This window comes from Anomaloglossus baeobatrachus, unplaced genomic scaffold, assembly GCF_048569485.1.
Source record: "Anomaloglossus baeobatrachus isolate aAnoBae1 unplaced genomic scaffold, aAnoBae1.hap1 Scaffold_117, whole genome shotgun sequence".
Taxonomy (NCBI): domain Eukaryota; kingdom Metazoa; phylum Chordata; class Amphibia; order Anura; family Aromobatidae; genus Anomaloglossus; species Anomaloglossus baeobatrachus.
Window position 1 is genome coordinate 216,820 of NW_027441887.1, and position 20,547 is coordinate 237,366.

The window sequence follows — 20,547 nt, forward strand, 5'->3', positions numbered from 1 at the left end:
CGACATGGACTCTCATGGGTTAAAGTTTCTTAAAATTCAGCCAGACAGCATTGATAGATTGTTTATAGACGGGGGAGAAGTCCCTCATTGAGTCAACAAGAGTCTTGTAAAAACAATGTAATTGTGTTGGCCACTGAAAGCCAGACGTATTGTTCTCCAGACTTTTCCAGTAACAATTGTATTGTAGTTGTGTATTGCTAATGTGATTACCTTAGTAGCCATTGTTGAGTCTGTGACTTGCAGACTGCATGTAGATATCTTCAGTCTTTCTGTAGACCTCATTTGGATGAACAATTGTCCATGCAGCTTGAGATTCATCCAATGGGAGAGGCGCTCTTGTCCAACCAATCGATGAGGACGCAGTGTATCCAAGTGGAAGGCTGTGGCTATAAAAGGGATTTCTTTAAGCCACCAGGTTGATGAAGGTTGATGGATGCTGATGGATCCAGTCTAAGCTCTTTGGAGCTGACTAGAGGATCAGGATATCTTATGGCTTCAATCTAGGGGCTCCGGTTCCGGTTGGAGACCATATCCACAGCCTAGGGATTTCGACTCCGGCTGCCAGGATTGTAACATCATATCAGGACTACCTAAGGAGGACACTCAGGTTGGGACAGTTCAGTCACCTGTTACAGACTTTGCAGACCTCACACAGCTTCCTGAATCTGGCATTATTCCTTTCTCGGTGGGTGCCCGCCAAAAGCGGGATGCTGCTGGACTGGAGTAAGCGGCCCTGGAACCTCTTAGGCATGGACATTCTAAATCCCTGGTGAGCCAGCGGAAGGGTGAGACTCTGTTGCCTGTTACATTTGTGTTTTGCTGGTTATGTGTTATGTGCCGTTAATTGTTTGGGGATCCAATAAAGTCTAATTATTGTGGTTCCCTCACCCTGTGTTGTCTGAGTAGTGTTCCGCCCACGGTTAGGGAGGCCGGCGTTCAGTTGGGATGAGCCCTGAGCCACGCTGTCTTTCTAAAGCCGGTAGGTTTTAGTGGACGAGAGCACCCACTGAGCCCCGTGTCTCCACATACGTATTTGCACGTACCGGAGACACGTACACACGGAGACCCATGTTATTCAATGGTAGATGGCACGCGCACGTAAAATCACACGGAACGTGTGTCCGTGTCGTAAGTACGTGTGTGCGCTTTTCTACACGGACAACATGTCCGTTTTTGGCTGGCAACACGCAGGCACGGACCCGCTTTAGTCTATGGGTCCGTGCCTGCACGGACTGCACACGGAGTATGTCCGTGTTCAGCACGTATCGTCCGTGTCCGTTTTTCATCACAAAATTTGAAACACTTGTTACCAATCTATCAGGTCAATTGTAGGCCATGAATTCTGGTGCCAAACATACATTTCCTGTCTCATTTGCACGCCAGACAGCAGCCGGGCACCTGTCCTCTCACGGCAGGGGAACTTTGAGCACAGAGAACAACACAGGTACTGAGCATGGTGCCCAGAATCGATACAGAGAGGCTGATTGGAGAAGTAGAGAGGCATCCAGAGCTGTGGGACACACGTGTTGATGGCTATCATGACAGGTTAATGGTGGAACGAGCATGGATGTCTGTGGCAGAGATAGTCTACCCTAGGAATGGATGGTCTCAATGTACCCCTGGAGAGAAAAAGAGATATGGTGAGTACAGATATTTGCATTGCTTCTGTCTTTACCTACATGTGCACATTCTGTAGGCAGAGTATAAACATATTTGTATAGTTTGTTTGGCATGTATTAATGGGCCTGACTCATTTTGAGATACACTCTCCTGTTTGTGAGTCTCCAGTGTATTTTATTGGCCTATTGAAGTATTCATTGCAGTTTACTAGTAATGTCAGCATGTGTATATGTGGTCTGCAAAGCATTTTATGCATGTACAAAAGACATTTCAGGGTGGGGAAGCCACTATTAAACATGTTTGTGTTTTGTTTTTTTTTGTTTGTATTTCTGTGCTTTTTCTAATGCAAATGTGCTGTGAAATGTCTATACATTTTGAGTTGTATTTCTATGTTTGGGTTATTATGCATGTTCCTTGGTGTCACCATGTCTGGAATGGTAACAGTAATGTGTAGTGTCTAATGGAAAATCTATGTGGAACATATGACACTTCATGGGTTAGTAGTCATTTTGTTTCTCATGGCTTTCTGTAGGAATTTTTTTTTTTGGACATTTAAAAGGAGATAAATGATTATTCAGTGGTTTAAGATTTTTACTGGTGAACTTGTTTTCTTTCTCATGCTTATTGTCTTATTATGTCACTATATGAGTGTTATGGGTTGTTGTTTTCATACACATGGATGTGTGTTCCTATTTTTTACAATTGCTGCAATACAAGACTAATGTCTAATTTTTTATATCTACAATTGTTAGATTTTGTGACCTTATTTTACAATGTATTTTTTTTAAACAGTGGATCTTGTCAAACGGCAATGGCGCTCAGCCCGTGACCAGTTCAGAAGAGAATAGAACCCAGTGGCCACCACAGCTGCCGCAGCAAAAAAGAAAAAATATGTCCATTATCAAAAACTGAGCTTCCTTATGCCCATTATGGAAGTACCAAAGTAAGTTGAAACCATTACATCACATGGTGTTTTTTTTTTTTTAAAAGTCACACAATTTTTTTTTTGTCATCAAAGTACAGAGAATAATCTGGAAGACAGTGAGGAAGCCCAGTCAGCAGTATTAACAGCGACCTCTGCTTCTGAGATGGAGCCAACCTCATATCAACCACCAACAATCCCCAACACCAGCCAGCCAGACGCAGAAGAAATGTCCTCTGATTTGGGTTTGGGCACAAGTCAATCCACTAATGTAATTGCTGGCTAGTCTACAGGGAAACAAAGTGGCCCTTCACCAGTTCTTGCAGAGAGTAGTCCACAGCAACATGCAGGCACACAGCCAAGAATATCAACTAATACCATGTGCACAGTAGCACAATCTATCCGTGGTCGCAGACATAGGTGTTATGAAGATTTACGTTCCCTGCCAGATATCATTGATACCAGAATTATACACATGATGAATTCACTGATACCAGAGAGTGATGGAGAGAGATTTTGCCGCTCCCTTTCTCCCTCTCTTGCATTGGTTGCACCTGATAGGCAGGACAGATTGAGGGAGTCCTTAATAACACTAATATCTGCTACCCAACGTATGCCAGAACCCATTTATTGTTTTGAAGTGATAGAACAATGGAAAGCCAATCCACGTGGCCCACACACAAACACCACTCAACAAACTGTGGAAACCCAAACAGAAGAACATTTCTCTAATTTTCAACTTCATCCTGTAGTGCAACAAACACATATACAGTGTCCATCTTCTTCTATGGTAACTGATGTACAAATTAGGCCAACAGTTGTCCCACAACAAACAGGTACATTAATGACAAAAAGGCCATCTCAACAGCCAACATTTGTCCCACGAGTACCCCAACAAACACCAATGCAAACCTCTTTTAACTATCCTAGTATTGTTAGTAATGTTCATAGACTACCTCAAATGTTTCAACAACCAACAGCCTACCATGTTCCTAATAATCCACAACAACAGTACTTTCAACAACAGACTTACCCAACTAACTTCACATACACACATACTCAGCCTCTTCCAACACATCAATATGTACCACCTACACTTGGTCTTCCATCTGCTCAAACAACTGCCTCATTATTTGTTCCAAGTACAACAACTGTTACTAGTGGAAACACTGATCAGTCACTCACTACAACATCTAGTGTTGTGCAGCAAACATATTCTGTAGATATCAATGCAATGGAGCCTACACAGGAAAGCATCACTAGCCTAGAGGATTTAGTTGAATCATAATGTGATATTGTATGTATTATTTTACATTTTGATATGTTTTCTAGGGTATTGCTGGTGGGAAAATATAACAAAATGTAACACATTACTTACTCTATATGCATGTGGTCATATTTATTTTTTCCTTTACAAAAATGCAATAGAAATTACTCTATCACTTCAAAAACAATACCTGCCTGTTAGAATGTTGCCTTGCTCTGGACATGTTGTTTGGACCATCCATTAGAATAAACTGGGTTTAGGGAAAAAATGCACGCACATAAACTACTACACTAACATTCATACACCTTTATTATTAAAAATCCAGCCACTATGCAGTATCTGCATATGGTCTGGTCCCATACTTGTATTCCAATAGTGTCAAACAAATTATTTTTGCGTGACATTATTGCATAATAAAGTATGGTGTTTTGTATGGGCTAATGTCCCTGACAAAATTGTTTATAAAAAAAAAAAAATACAGGGTGTATTGCAAAAGATAACATACATACATACATAAAATAATAATTCTGGACTAATTTGTTCAAAAACAATTTGCCATATTTTTATTAGTCATGTACATTCAGTAGTACTGTTTTTAGAATACCCAAAAATCCTGATGTTATAGCAATATAGTTATATCACAATAGCTTATGGGGACCACAAAAACAACCAACCAACAAAAAAAACACAAATTATACCTATGTATGGTTATTTTCTCATTTGTATTACATATGTGTTTGTGATTATGTAACCAAGTGATAAAAAACTATAACAATGTCAAAATTATACATGACTAAGGCGATTTAAACTAAAATAATCTTTAAACTGATTCCTTACTTGTAGACCAGAAGTGGACACAGTGGTTCTAACACTACCATTCTCTACAAATGGTGCATTTAAAGCTGGCAACTCCTCAATGTCTTCGTCATTGCTTTCATGTAATCTACAGTAATTATGTAACACTACTGTAGCTTTAATGACAGCCTTGACGGTGGTTGGTTGTTTGATAAATGCGCCATCTTGAGGCCAAAATGCCAAAGGCACGTTCAACATAGCAACGTGCTCTGGCCAATTTGCTATTAAATAGGGCTTTTGATCTGTCCAGTCCCCTTCTGGGATATGGACGCATCAAATGCCTAGACAATGCAAACCCCTGATCTGCAACCATTACAAAAGGGACAATTGGGCCATTAGTACCAGGCAATGGTCTTGGTGCAGGCAAACTTAAACTATCAGACATTAATCGTCTTGCTAAACGTGAGCTTCTGAAAATGCGTGCATCTGAGGCACTGCCATAGGCCCCAATATCAGCAAATAAAAAGCAGTAGTTTGTATCTACCATGGCCAAAATAACTACAGAAAAAAAACTTATGATAATTAAAATATCTTGATGCAGAGTTTGGTGGTTTCTTCACTCTAATGTGTTTTCCGTCAATGGCACCAATACAATTAGGGAAAGCTGTTTTCTCCAAAAATTCATCTGAAATGTGCATCCATCCCTGTGTTGAAGGCAGCTGCATGACATGATGCCTAAGGGTCTCCCAAAGCACAGTGCAGGTATGCAGGATAATCTTGCCAATTGTGGACCTTCCCAATAAGAATTCGAAATGTAGACTGCTGATGGATTGCCCAGTTGCTAGGTAACTGAAATAAAATAAAAACATGACATTACTTTGACTATTCATGTAATGTATATTTCACACCAATTATTTGTATCATCCAATGACTGGCGAGATACTGTGTATGTTTTTTTTATAATTTCTTTGGTTGGGAAAACATATGTGATCTTTACTTTCCATATTGGAAAAATATTTAATTTTGTGTTTAATAAACAAGCTTGTTTGAGTTAAGCCTCTTGTTTCTTTAATTTTAGTAGATATAGAATGGTAGATGTGACTTCTCAGATCTTATTTTGAAATTGCACTGTGGTTAAGTGATCAATATAAGTTTTCTACAAAGACCATAATGTTAAATTACATAATTTCTACAAAATGATGCCTTAGCGACTTAACATGTATTTCAATATAACAGATAAAGCATGAGTATACATGACAACACCTACCGTAAAGTCACCAACAGTCGTTCCTCAGGGGAGATGCTGAGGCGCATAGAGGTGTCCTGATGCTTCAAACGATGGTACACAAGGCCAAGGATGTTGTCAAATGAATTCATGGTGAGATGGCAGTAGGCTTGGAATTTAGGTGGAAATTTCCGCATTTCGCCATACAGTCATATGAAAAAGTTTGGGCACCCCTATTAATGTTAACCTTTTTTCTTTATAACAATTTGGGTTTTTGCAGCAGCTATTTCAGTTTCATATATCTAATAACTGATGGACTGAGTAATATTTCTGGATTGAAATGAGGTTTATTGTACTAACAGAAAAGGTGCAATCCGCATTTAAACAAAATTTGACCACTGCAAAAGTATGGGCACCAAAACATAAAAGTGACATTAATATTTTGTAGATCCTCCTATTGCAAAAATCACAGCCTCTAGTTGCTTCCTGTAGCTTTTAATGAGTTCCTGGACCCTGGATGAAGGTAGATTTGACCATTCCGGTTTACAAAACAATTACAGTTCAGTTAACTTTGATGGTCGCCGAGCATGGACAGCACGCTGCAAGTCATCCCACAGATTTTCAATGATATTGAGGTCTGGGGACTGGGATGGCCATTCCAGAACATTGCAATTGTTCCTCTGCATGAATGCCTGAGTAGATTTGGAGCTGTGTTTTGGATCATTGTCTTGCTGAAATATCCATCCCCTGCGTAACTTCAACTTCAACTTCATCACTGATTCTTGCACATTATTGTCAAGAATCTGCTGATACTGAGTTGAATCTATGTGACCCTCAACTTTAACAAGATGCCGGCATTGGCCACACAGCCCCAAAGCATGATGGAACCTCCACCAAATTTTACTGTTGGTAGCAAGTGCTTTTCTTGGAATGCCGTGTTTTTTTGCCTCCATGCATAACGCCTTTATGTATGACCAAACAACTCAATCTTTGTTTCATCAGTCCACATGACCTTCTTCCAAAATATAACTGGCTTGTCTAAATGTGCTTTTGCATACCTCAGGTGACACTGTTTGTGGTGTGCTTGCAGAAACTGCTTCTTTCGCATCACTCTCCCATACAGCTTCTTCTTGTGCAAAGTGCGCTGTATTGTTGACCGAGGAACATTGACACCATCTTCAGCAAGATGATGCTGCAGGTCTTTGGAGGTGGTCTGTGGATTGTCCTTGACTGTTCTCACCATTCTTCTTCTCTGCCTTTCTGATATTTTTCTTGGCCTGCCACTTCTGGGCGTAACAAGAACTGTACCTGTGTTCGTCCATTTCCTTACTATGTTCCTCACAGTGGAAACTGAAAGTTTAAATCTCTGAGGCAACTTTTTGTATCCTTCCCCTGAACAACTATGTTGAATAATCTTTGTTTTCAGATCATTTGAGAGTTGTTTTGAGGAGCCCGTGATGCCACTCTTCATAGGAGATTCAAATAGGAGAACAACTTGCAAGTGGCCACCTTAAATACCTTTTCTCATGATTGGATACACCTGCCTATGAAGTTCAAAGCTCAATGGAGGTTACAAAACCAATTTAGAGCTTTAGTAAGTCAGTAAAAAGTAGTTAGGAGTGTTCAAATCAAGAAATTGATAAGGCTGCCCATACTTTTGCACCGGTCAAATTTTGTTTAACCCGTTCACGACCGCGGGCAGTAAAATTACGTCCTATTTTAACGTGACTTAACCAGGGACGTAATTTTACGGCCTAAACTTCATTTGATTGCCGTGGCCATAGCAACGGCTTTCAAATGATGTCCCCTGCTGTTTCTTACAGCAGGGGACCTTTGCTTGACCCCAGGGGGGGCGGCATCGCCACCCCCTATCGACGATCGATGTGATTGGCTGTTCAAATCTGAACCGCCAACCACATCGTTCGCACTAATTTCGGCAAAAATAATGCCCGAATTAGTGCGATACTGTGAGATCCAGCTATGAGATGCCACAGCTGCTGCAGCATATCATAGGTGGACCTCAAACATGTCGCCCCCAGCCCCTGCAGCACTGATTGGAGCGATCGTGCTATGACGCGCAATCGCTCCAATCAGTGTGCAGTGGGGCGGTCTGATCTGCCGGTGGCCGCCTCCCCAGGCCTGTGCTGGCCTGCGAGCCCTCCCCCAACATGTCTGCAGCATGCAGTGGCTGGTACTTGTGGTACCACGCCACCGCTGCTGCTGCCGCCGCCGTAGCTGAGGTCACCGCTCCTGTTGCACGTGAGTACTGTGCTCACCTTGCAGCCCGTGTGTGCTCCCGTGGTGCCCCTGCGCGCTCCCGTATTAGCCCCTGCCCGTGCCCCCCTGCGATCTGCCCCCCCGACATCCCGATCTGCTCCCCCCCCGACATCCCGATCTGCTCCCCCCGCGATCTGACTGCCTCCCCCATTATCTCTATTCTGCTTCTGCAGCTCCCTCTCCAGTCTCCCCCTCTGCTCTCCCCCCTCCCCCTCTGCTCTCCTCCCCCCTCTCCCCCTCTGCTCACCCCCGACGTCCTCTTACCTGTCTTCACCGGCCCGATCACATCTGCCTCCATCGCTGGGTCCTTCCTGGGCATTCTGCTGATCTGCCTGCTGCTCCTGTAAAGCTGTTCCTCCTGCAGCACTTCTGGTCAGTGATCCTCTGGGTACTGTGAGTATAACTTTTTTTTTTTTTTTGTATCCCATATCCATTTTTACACCTCATCCTTCCGTGCGTCCCGCTGAGCGCTGATCAGGGATGCAGATAAAGTATCTGCATCCCTGCTCAATTTTTGGCGGGACTTTTTTTTTTCCGTATCCCCGACGCTTTTTGTATGGCATCCGTCCGTGCGTCCCGCCAAGCGCTGATCAGGGATGCAGATAACGTATCTGCATCCCTGCTCAATTTTTGGCAGGACTTTTTTCCGTATCCGCAACGCTTTTTGTATCCCATCCGTCCGTGCGTCCCGCCGAGCGCTAATCAGGGATGCACAAAACGGATCGGCATCCCTGCTCAATTTTTGGCGCGACTTTTTTCCGTATCCGCAACGCTTTTTGTATCCCACCCGTCCGTGTGTCCCGCCGAGCGCTAATCAGGGATGCACATAACGGATCTGCATCCATGGTCAATTTTTGGCGTGACTTTTTTTTTTACGTATCCCCGACGCTTTTTGTATCGCATCCGACCGTGCGTCCTGCAGCGGCCGATCAGTGCACTGCGTCTGTGCGTTTGAAAAGTCAAATGGCGCTCCTTCTCTTCTGAGCCCCGCCATTTGCCCAAACAATTACTTTCCACCACATGTGAGGTATCTACGTACTCAGAGAAAATTTCTCAATACGTTTTATGGTGCATTTTTCCTGATAGCCTTGTGAAAAAAAAAGCTACCTAGTTGAAGCAACCGTTTTGTGGTAAAAAAAAAAATTTTTTCTTTTCACAGCTCAACGTTTGAACACCTGGGGGCTTCACAGAAGTTTATAAGTTCTCACCAAACATCTGGAAAAATTATTTGAGGGCTCTAGTTTCCAAAATGGGGTCACTTGTGGGGGAGCTCCATTGTTTAGGCACCTCAGGGGGTCTTCAAACCCGACATGGCGTCCGCTAATGAGTGCAGCTAATTTTGCACTCAAAAATTCAAATGGCGCTCCTTCCCTTCCGAGCCCTGCCGTGTGCCCAAACAATTGATTTTTACCACATATGGGGTATCAGCGTACTCAGAACATGCACAATAAATTGTATTGTGCACTTTCTCTTTTCTCCCTTGTAAAAATGAAAATTTTATGGCTAAAGTAACATTTTTGTGTTAAAAAATAAAATTTTCATTTTTTCCTTCCACATTGCTTTGGTTCCTGTGAAGCACCTAAAGGGTTAATAAACTTATTGGATGTGGTTTTGAGCAGTGTGAGGGGTGCAGTTTTTAGAATGGGGTCACTTTTGGGTATTTTCTGTCACCTAGGTCTCTCAAAGACACTTCAAATGTGATGTGGTCCCTAAAAAAAATTATTTTGTAAATTTTGTTGGAAAAATGAGAAATTGCTGATGACCTTTGACCCGTTCTAACTTCCTAACGAAAAAAAAATTTGTTTTGAAAATTGCGCTGATGTAAAGTAGACAAGTGGGAAATGTTATTTAGTAACTATTTTGTGTGACATATTGCTCAGATTTATGGGCATAAATTTTCAAAGTTTGAAAATTGCGAAATTTTCAAAATTTTCGCAAATTTCCTAAATTTTCACAAATAAATGCAAAAAATATCGGCCTAAATTTACCACTGACATGAAGTACAATATGTCACGAAAAAACAATCTCAGAATCGCCAGGATCCGTTGAAGCGTTCCAGAGTTATAACCTGTCAAAGTGACACTGGTCAGAATTGCAAAAAATGGCCCGGTCATTAGGGTGTTTTAGTGGCCGGGGGTGAAGGGGTTAAATGTGATTGCACCTTTTCTGTTAGTTCAATAAACCTCATTTCAATCCAGAAATATTACTCAGTCCATCAGTTATTAGATATATGAAACTGAAATACGTAATTACTTACCGGTAATGTGTTTTTTCTGAACCCATGACGGCACCACGAGAGAGGGGATCCGCCCTTCAAGGACAGGAAACCTCCAGAATAAAAAGGGGCGGCACCTCTCCCCGCATCAGTTGATTACCGAGCATGACAGGACCTCCGAAACAAGGAACATCGTTAAAACATAACCCGCCACCATAACCGCCCATTGAAGAGGAGCGAAAAAGGAAGCAAACCAGCAACACCTAAGTGCAGGGAGGGAATGTAAGGGTGCCGTCATGGGTACAGAAAAAACACATTACCGGTAAGTAATTACGTATTTTTCCAGCACCCATGACGGCACCACGAGAGAATTACAGAGATGAAGACCTAGGGAGGGACAACAGTTTGCAGAACCCGTCTCCCAAAGGTGACGTCGGTGAACGACAAATCAAGGCGATAGTGATTAAAAAAGGTGGACGGAGAAGACCAGGTTGCCGCCTTACATATTTGCTCGATGAGGAAGCACTGTGGAAGAGAAGCGCAATAGGGTCTTACCCCAGAAATATGGGGGGGAAAGAACACGGAGGGTGGACTTACTCACCTATAGGGGTTGTGAGAGTCACAACGCCTATAACAGCATGTTAAGAATCCAAGCCACGGCAGCGGACCCAAAATTGGCAGATAACAGAGAGTGGTAGATAGGGATGTCAAACCGCGCCACTGACTCAGCCGATCCAGGAGATTATGGATTGATGTTGCTTTTATTCATTACACAGATCAAGTCAACGCGTTTCGGGGGTCGCAGCCCCCTTCATCAGGACAGACTGGCAAGCAAAACAAATTTGTTTTGCTTGCCAGTCTGTCCTGATGAAGGGGGCTGCGACCCCCGAAACGCGTTGACTTGATCTGTGTAATGAATAAAAGCAACATCAATCCATAATCTCCTGGATCGGCTGAGTCAGTGGCGCGGTTTGACATCCCTATCTACCACTCTCTGATATTTGCTCGATGGAGACCTCTGACCTCTCCGCCCAGGAAGATGCCATCGCTCGCATGGAGTGCGCCTTCAGACCAGGAGGTACGGCTTCACCCCCGGCCGTGTAAGCAACAGAGATGGCATCCCTGATCCACCTGGCCAAGGTGGATTTAGAAGCCTTAAGCCCCTTCCTACAACCCTGGAAGACTACAAACAGAGACTTATCCCTCCTCCCTTCTGAAGTGACCAACAGATACCGTTGAAGACAACGCCTAATATCCAGGCAGTGCCATCCCATCTCCTCCGGAGTAGAAGGGTTGGCATAAAAAGAGGGCAGCACTATTTCTTGTGATCTATGGAAGTGGGAATGCACCTTCGGCAAATAGGCAGTGTCAGTTCTTAAAACCACCCTGTCGTCAAAAAACTGGGTATACGGAGGAGAAATGGATAAGGCCTGAAGGTCACTAACCCTATGGGCTGAAGTGAGTGCGACCAGGAGAATCGTTTTGAGAGACAGATGCTTGAGTGAGATAGAATCTAAGGGCTCAAACGGGGGCCGTGTTAAAGCTGAAAGGACCAAGTTAAGGTCCCAGGACGGCAGTGGCATGCTGCACCGAGGCCTAGACCTAGTACAGGACCTAACGAACCTAGACACACAAGGATCTCCGGCCAGGGCATGGTTATACAAGGCGCTCAGTGTGGAGATTTGCACCTTTAGGGTACTAACCGACAGACCCAGTTCCCAACCCCTCTGGAGGAATTCTAGGACAAGCGGGACAGAGGGCGGCTTAGTAGGATCTGTACCCGTAGAGGCCAGGAATTTGGCCCAAATGCGCCCATAAATACGCGTAGTGACAGACTTTCAACACTGCATCAAGGTGGAGATCAGGCCCGGAGAAAACCCCTTGTCGCCTAACAGCGACCGCTCAAGCGCCACGCCGTCGGGTGTAACCTGGTGTTCTGCGGGTGGAAGGCTGGACTCTGGGATAGGAGATCCGGTAGGTCCGGGAGAACCCACGGATTGGCGATGGACAGATGCGTCAGCCAATAAAACCAAGGTCTCTTTGGCCAAAAGGGTGCTATGAGAATCACTGCTGCTCGATCCTCCCATATCTTCCTGAGCACTGCAGGGAGGAGGATGATCGGAGGGAAGGCATATGTGAGGCGGAAATCCCATCTGAGCAATAGGGCGTCCACCGAGTGGGGATGATCCCTCAGATCCAGGGAACAGAATCGGGGAACCTTCCTGTTGGTTAGGGTCGCAAAGAGGTCTATCTCGGGAATCCCCCACATCTCCGTTATCCTGTCGAAAACAGACTGATTTAGAGACCATTCGCCTTGGTGAAACTGGATGTGACTGAGAAAGTCCGCCAAAATGTTCTCCTTCCCTCGGATGTGCACTGCCGACAGGGAGCCCAGATGAGCTTCTGCCCGAGACATGATCCTGCTTGCGATGGACATGAGGTGCCTGGAGCGAGTACCCCCCTGGTGGTTGAGATACGCTACTGTCGCTTGGTTGTCTGACAGAACTTTCACATGGCGACCCCGCAATAACGGCAGGAAATGACCTAACGCCTTTTCCACCGCCAGCAATTCCCTTGTATTCGAGGAACTTTGAGCTTCTCCTCCAGACCATCATCCCTGAATGAACTGAGTGTCCAAGTGTGCACCCCAACCGTAGAGACTGGCGTCGGTGGTCACCACCACGGGCTCTGGCACCATCCAAGGCACCCCTCTGCCCAAGTGGACCGGATCTAGCCACCAATAGAGGGACTGCAATGTGCGATGGTCGAGAATGATGAGTCTGTCCAGATGATCTACGTAAGCGGTCTGATGCTGCAAGATATTCCACTGCAGGACCCTGGTGTGTGCCTGAGCCCATCGGACAGCCAGGATGGCCGCAGTCAGGGAGCCCAGAAGGGACATCGCACCCCGGAGAGACATACGCTTGTGCCGCAGAGTCCGGTCTATCTGGGTCTGGAGGGCTTCCACTTTGGAAAGAGGCAAACGACATAGTTGAGTGTTGGAGTCCCAAGTGAGTCCCAGAAACAGCTGAACCTTGGATGGGTTTAATCTGGGACTTCTCCTCGTTGATCAACCAGCCCAACTCCCGCAGGGAAGCTTGCACCTGCCGTAGAAGGGCCGCACAATGGCGAGCTGAGGCGCCCATAATCAAGAAGTCGTCCAGATAATGAATCAGAAGGACCTCTCTCTGACACAGATATGCCGACATTTCTGCTATTATCTTTGTAAAAATTCTCGGGGCGATGGCCAGACCGAAGGGGAGGGCTTTGTATTGAAAGTGGCAGACCCGACCGCCCATGTGGAGGGCTATTCTGAGGAAGCATTGGAAGAGAGAGTGGATTGGGACATGATAGTATGCATCGCGCAAGTCTATGACAGCCATGTGACAATGGGGATACAGATATTTCACGATGGACCACACGGACTCCATCTTGAAGCTGTCTATTTGAAGGAACCGGTTGAGGGCTTTCAGGTTGATGATGGTTCCATAGGAACCGTCGGGCTTCCCCACCAGAAAGAGGATGGAGTAGAATCCTTCTCCTTGTTCCCGTGCGGGAACTTCCATTAGAACCCCCTTGAAGAGGAGGTGACGGACCTCTGGTTCCAAAGCCAGCTGTTCCGCAGGAGAACGACGCAGAGGGGTAACCAGGAATCGGGGAGGAGGAAGGTGACTGAAGGGGAGCCGGAGGCCTGAGCGTATGAGGCCCAGGATCGAAGCACTGGACGAAATCCTTTCTCAAGCCGGAAGGAACTGAGAGAGCCTCCCTCCGACCCGGGAAAGCGAGTCACTTGGACGACTTATGCTGATCTTTTGAGGGGCCCTTGAACATGAACCCCTTTCCCGGATTCGTTCTATCGGACCAGGTATTCCGATCCCACGGCCGGGTGGGGCGAAAGGACCGCCGTGAAGAAGGAAATGACGGAAAGGGAAAACCACCTTTCTTGTCGCTAGCTTTCTCCAGGATGTCATCCAGGACCGGCCCGAACAGATATTCACCTTGACAGGGGATATTGCAAAGTTTAGACTTAGTTTGCAGATCCCTCGGCCAGCATTTCAGCCAGAGAGCTCTTCTAGCCGCATTGGAGAGGGACGCTGACTTTGCAGCCAACTTAGTGGAGTCCGCCGAGGCGTCCGCAAGGAAGGCCGCCGTCCCCCGCAATTTGGAGAGGGAGGAAGCAATCTCCTCCTTAGGTGCTCGTGATCTAAACTGGTCTTCCAGTTCGTCTATCCATATAGTCAGGGATCTAGCCATACATGTAGCCGCAATGGCGGGTCTCAGTCCTCCGGCAGAAGCTTCCCAGGTATTCTTCAGGAAGTGATCAGCTTTCTTATCCAACGGGTCTTTCAAGGAGCCCATATACTCAAATGGCAATGCAAACTTTCTGGACGCCTTAGCGACAGCCACATCCAATTTTGGCGCCTTATCCCAGGTGGAGCAGGAGGCCTCCTCAAACGGATATTTTCTCTTAAAGGCGCCTGGAAGGGAACGCTTCTTATCAGGTCTCTTCCATTCCTGGGCAATTAAGGCCTGTACTTTATCCACCACCGGGAAGGAGCGTCGTTTTTTCTGCTCCATGCCCCCGAACATCCTATCCTGGATAGATTTTTCTGGTTTCTCATCCGGGATGCCCATAGTGGTCCGCACTGCCTTAACCAACTTCTTCAGATTTTCGATTGGGAAGCACTGGCGACCCCCTGAGTCGCTATCTGAAGAGGAGCGGAAAGTAGAACCAGAGGAATCACATTCCCCATCAGACCTATCAGAGTCCTCGTGGGTAGGTGAAGGGGGCCTAGAACCCCCAGCACTCTGCGCCCCAGACAGGGATCGGAGGGAGTCCCTGACCTCTTCCCGTATGGTGGACCAGAGATCGGAGGCAAATCCCGGCTGTTCCTCCGACAAAGTCTGCTGAATGCAGCCTCTGCACAGCCTCTTAGTCCAGGAACCAGATAGTTCCTTACAGCACAAGGCACATTCCTTATGTCTGGATTTAGATAAGCACTTCTTAGGTTTACTGCGATCCTATAAAAAACACAGACAAGACGACCGCCAGTTAGAAGCGGAACTCATGAGGTAGCACTCACCCACAGATGCAAGAGGCTATACCGGGTCAGCAGGGACATCATCTGACTTCCCTCCTTTAGAGGGCCTTTTTCTGTCAGGAGAGTCAGGGTCCTTCCGCTTGGAGGACCGGTCATCAGTCATCCCACGCTTGACACCCGAGCCGGTGACACTGTCATCCCTGCCACCTCTCTGCTGCCGCTTCAGGGAGGCAGTATCATGATCAGAGGGAGGCTTTGGGGAGGAGGGAGGCGAAGGAGACGCAGCTGACTGCTTGTCAGCCATGGTAACTGAGCACAGGCACCATAGAGAAGATTGCCGCTCTGATATTTAAAAAAAACCTTGGTAACTCCGCCCCCTATTTCCGGGAGATGACGACCCAGCTGCGCGTCCAATAGGAAAGGGCGCGCTGCGCATGCGCACTGCCCGGACATCCACGCCGCCACACACAACATGGCGCTCAGTCACCCGGAAGCGCCACAGCATCTGCAGCCACGAGGACGCCCCGCAGGGAGCGCAGCAGCAGCCACCCTTATCCCGGCCCCTGGCGCCGGAACGCCATGGTAAGGAGAGGGGGGGGGGGCGGAAGTAGGGAGGGAAGGAACCCGCGCGCAGACAGGACCCCCGTGGGTATGCTGCGTCAGGAGAGCCCTGCGGCCGACCGGATCTTACCTGGTCCCCACAGGCTCCTGGCGCTCGTAGAATCGGGCGCGCCGCACGCAATCCTGACCCCCGTGGGTCCGCTGCGGCAGCTCCACAGCACCTCGGCCGACCGTAGCAGGACCCGTGCCGCTGCCAGAGTCGACCGGCTGGGCGCCGGACTTGTATCCTTGGCCCATCAGGACCTTCTTGGATCCAGTGGATCCCTGGAGGCTCCCTGTTCAAGGACAGGAAACCAACTGATGCGGGGAGAGTTGCCGCCCCTTTTTATTCTGGAGGTTTCCTGTCCTTGAAGGGCGGATCCCCTCTCTCGTGGTGCCGTCATGGGTGCTGGAAAAATAGCTGTTGCAAAACCCCAAATTGTTATAAAGAAAAAAGGTTAACATTAATAGGGGTGCGCAAACTTTTTCATATGACTGTATATATGCCCCTAGCATCTCCAGACCGAGACAAACCTGGAAAAGCAGTTGTGAGAAACAAGATGATCAACATCACCGAACATCACAGCCACACCAAAGAGAAGCAGCTCCTGCCTCCACAGTAGGGGTAAGTTAATTAATCGTTTGACCAAATATAGCAGGGTTATTTTTCAAGTTGATAATGTGCAGCCCCCGAAGGTTAGTAGGAAATTCCAAATGGCCGACAGAAAAAGGTTCCCCACCCCTGCTTTAGGAGGTTTCAGCACCGAGCCGCTTCACAGGGAGAAGGGGAAGGCAGAGACTCCCTTTCCCCCCAAACCCCCTGAGCCCGTTCTGACACAGCGAGTGGAGGCTGAGGGACATTCTTTCGAGATGTTTCAGCTCTGGGCCACTTCACAGGTAGAAGGGAAGGCCGTGACCCCCCCCGATCCCATACACACAAAATCCGTATGATGAAATTCTAAAAGGATAAAATATCTCCAATTCAGGAGCAACTCTCATGCGACCGTCTCCTGTAGGGACAGGAAAAACACTGGAGGGTGGAGGTGGGGAGGGGCTTTTTAACCTCTCTGTGATCCTGTCCCTGTATAGGTCAAGGGGATTAACTCCTGTGGTGCTGTCCAGAGGGACGTCCTGGAAATTTTGACTTAAATATTGAGATGTTTCTAAAATGTTATTACATAACTCAATACTACATTTTACACAATTCTTTAAAATAATATAATTACATACCTTAATGTAAGTAAGAGACGCTCTTCTGCACAAATACTTTTCCTAAATCTAGTATTTTGGTTACTGATTAAAGAGCGAATTAAATTGAATATGAAATCAAATATTTCCAAACCTATTCTAAAGCAGGCATGAAATTCATTTAGATTATCTCGTAATTTTTATATAAGCGATGGAAATGGCCTCTAGTAGAGCGATGCTGGACGAATGGGTGAATCCAAAATCTGCGACGCCAACGAATAGTTGCATCTGGGTAGGTTTCACCAAATCTACGAGATAAAACTCAGTGAAGCAGAACACGCTCAGTGGTGTTCACGGTCAAATATGAATACATTATCTTGTTTTTGATAATGTAGTTGGTCAATAAAGCATGCAGTTCAGCAAAAATTTCACTAATGGCATCAAGTCCATTGAGGTACGTGGGGGCGTGCCTTTTTAAATAGACAGGTAACATATGTTGACTGATTTGAGACAATCGCATGAAGAAACAAGCATCGCATACAGATTACAAACGGATTGCACATGGACTACAATCACAAGAAAAATCACAGAATTGCAATACACACGGATTGACACAAGGACACAGCTCGTGCTACTCTCCTGCAAGAGAATCAGACCAATTTTGCAATTGCAAGTGTGATTCCGCCCTTAGGGCAGAGAGGTAACTTCCTTTGTGGTGTCGTGGAGGGTGACTTGAGAAAAATAAAATATTTGATATTTTCCACTCTTAAGCACTAGGGGGAGCAGATGCTGCAATCCTATTGTAGACCTATTGTATAACTAGCTAACATTACAAGTGCAGGAAAAGTGGGTGGAAGCTGTTCATGTGTGTGATGTCCCCTCCTGTTCTGGGTGTTTCCAAAAGAATGAGGAGAGAATGAAGTTTAGGATCACAGAGTAGAGCCATTTTGTTGGTGAGCGCAAAGAGATCCTAATGTCTAAAGTGTCACCAAGGACAGCTGCATAGTGCTCCTTACATAGCAGCGCTCTCCACAACCAGTACCAGCAATGCTCTGCCTCACGCCCGCCCGCAATTCTCTGCTGCACGCACACCCCCCCAATGCTTTGCCACACGCATACCCCCCCAATGCTATGTCGCACACATGCCTCCTAATGCTCTGCCGCATGCATGCAATACTCTGTCGCATGCAGGCCCCCAATACTTTGCAGCACACACACCTACAAATGCTCTGCTGCACGCACGCCCCTCAATGACTGTCATCTTACTCGGTTTGGGGCTCCATGCAAGATCTCGCCTCGTGGGGGTAAGTATAATTCTAAGAAAGGTCAAGAATCAGTCCAGAATTACACAGGAGGACCTGGTCAATGACCTCAACAGAACTGGGACCACAATCTCGAATATTACTGTAACACACTATGCCATCATGGATTAAAATTCTGAAGTGCACACATGGTCCCCCTGCTCATGCCAGCACATCCAGGCTCATTTAAATCTTGCCAGTAGCCACCTGGATGATCCAGAGAGGCATGGGAAAAAGTCATGTGGTCAAGTGAGACCAAAATAGAATTAGTATTAGAGCACTGAAGATGGGTCGTGCCTAGGTCTTAAGGGGGCTTTATACGCTACAATATCGTTAATGTTTTATCGTCGGGGTCAAGTTGTTAGTGACGCACATCCGGCGTCATTAATGATATCGCAGCGTGTAACACTGACCAGCGGCCTTAAGCGACCTCAAAAATGGTGAAAATCGTTCACCATGGAGAGGTCGTCCCAAACTCAAAAATCGGTAAGGGTTGTTTATCCAGGTGGTTCATCGCTCATGCGGCAGCACACATCGCTATGTGTGACACCGCAGGAGCGAGGAACCTCTCCTTACCTGCCGCCGGCCACAATGCGGAAGGAAGGAGGTGGGCGGGATGTTACGTCCTGCTCATCTCCGCCCCTCTGAATTGATTGGCCGGCTGCTTAGTGACGTTGTGGTGACGTCGCTGTGATGCCGAACGTCCCTCCCCCTTGAAGGAGGGATTGTTCGGCAATCACAGCGACGCCGCCGGCCAGGTAAGTACGTGTGACGCTGCCGTAGCGATAATGTTCGCTACGGCAGCGATCACAAACAATCACATGCGCGATGGGGGCGGGTGCTTACACGCTCGCTATCGCTACAAATTGCTAGCGATATCGCTACCGTGTAAAGCCCCCTTTACAGCATGACGATGATCCGAAACACACAGACAGGGCAACTAAGGGCCTGAGCCTAATAGAAAATCTTTGGAAGGAACTGAAACTCAATGCAGCTCAGTGACAGCCAAGAAAGTTGAAAGATCTGGAGAAGATCTATATGGAGGAGTGAACCAAAATCCCTGCTGCAGTGTGTGCAAACTGGGTCAAGAATGTAGGAAACGTCTGACCTCTGTAACTACAAACAAAGGTTTCTGTACCAAATGCTAAGTTCTGTATTTACATTGGAACAAATACTTATTTAACGCAATAAAATATAAATTCATTATTTAAAAATCATGCAATGTAATTTTCTGTATTTTGTTTTATTCTGTCACAGTTAAAGTTACCTAAAATAAAAATTACAGCCCTCTCCATTCTCCATTCCAGGAAAATTTGCAAAATCGTCCATTTATCAAATTCGAATATTTTAAGAATAAGCTTCTTACCTTTTGATACAGCTTGTGTTCCCTTTCTGAGGAAGGCAAGGTGGTTGGATCAGCGGCTCCCAGGAGGAGTGGGTCGCTGTTCAGGCACTAGATTTTGTTGTCGCCATTGAGCATGGGACATATAAGATTGTGTGTGTGGTCCTAATTAAGTTAAATTATAGAGATCATGTATGTACCGTGTTTTTCCAAAAATAAGCCCTCCCCCAAAAATAAGCCCTAGCAGGGATTTTCACCATTTTCGGAGCAAGGCTTAAATATAAGCCCTTCCCCGAAAATAAGCCCTAGTCGCAGATCAATAATGAAGTATCTGTGCAGCTAAAAAAGTTACAGATACTGAAGGACACTTCATTATAGACAGTGGGCACCACGCAATCACTCACCTGATGCTGACCGGCAGGACCTGCATTGATCGCCCCCTCTCACACATCTGATCTCACACATAATCAGATTGTACACACAAACATCGGATCACATGCAAACATCAAATCACACACAAACATCGGATCGCACACATACTCACCACATCCAAACACATCTCGCCGGCAGAATCCCGAGAGGAATTGCAGTGGAGCGCAAGGACCTGCAGAACAGGACCTGCGGCCAGACATGTGACTTGCTCTCATTCCCTGCGGCTGGAAGCGCTAGATGTGATGTGTGTGTGTGTGTATGCCAGCAACAGGGGAGGACTGCGTACAGCACTCACCGGAGATCACAGGAGGACCTGGGAGC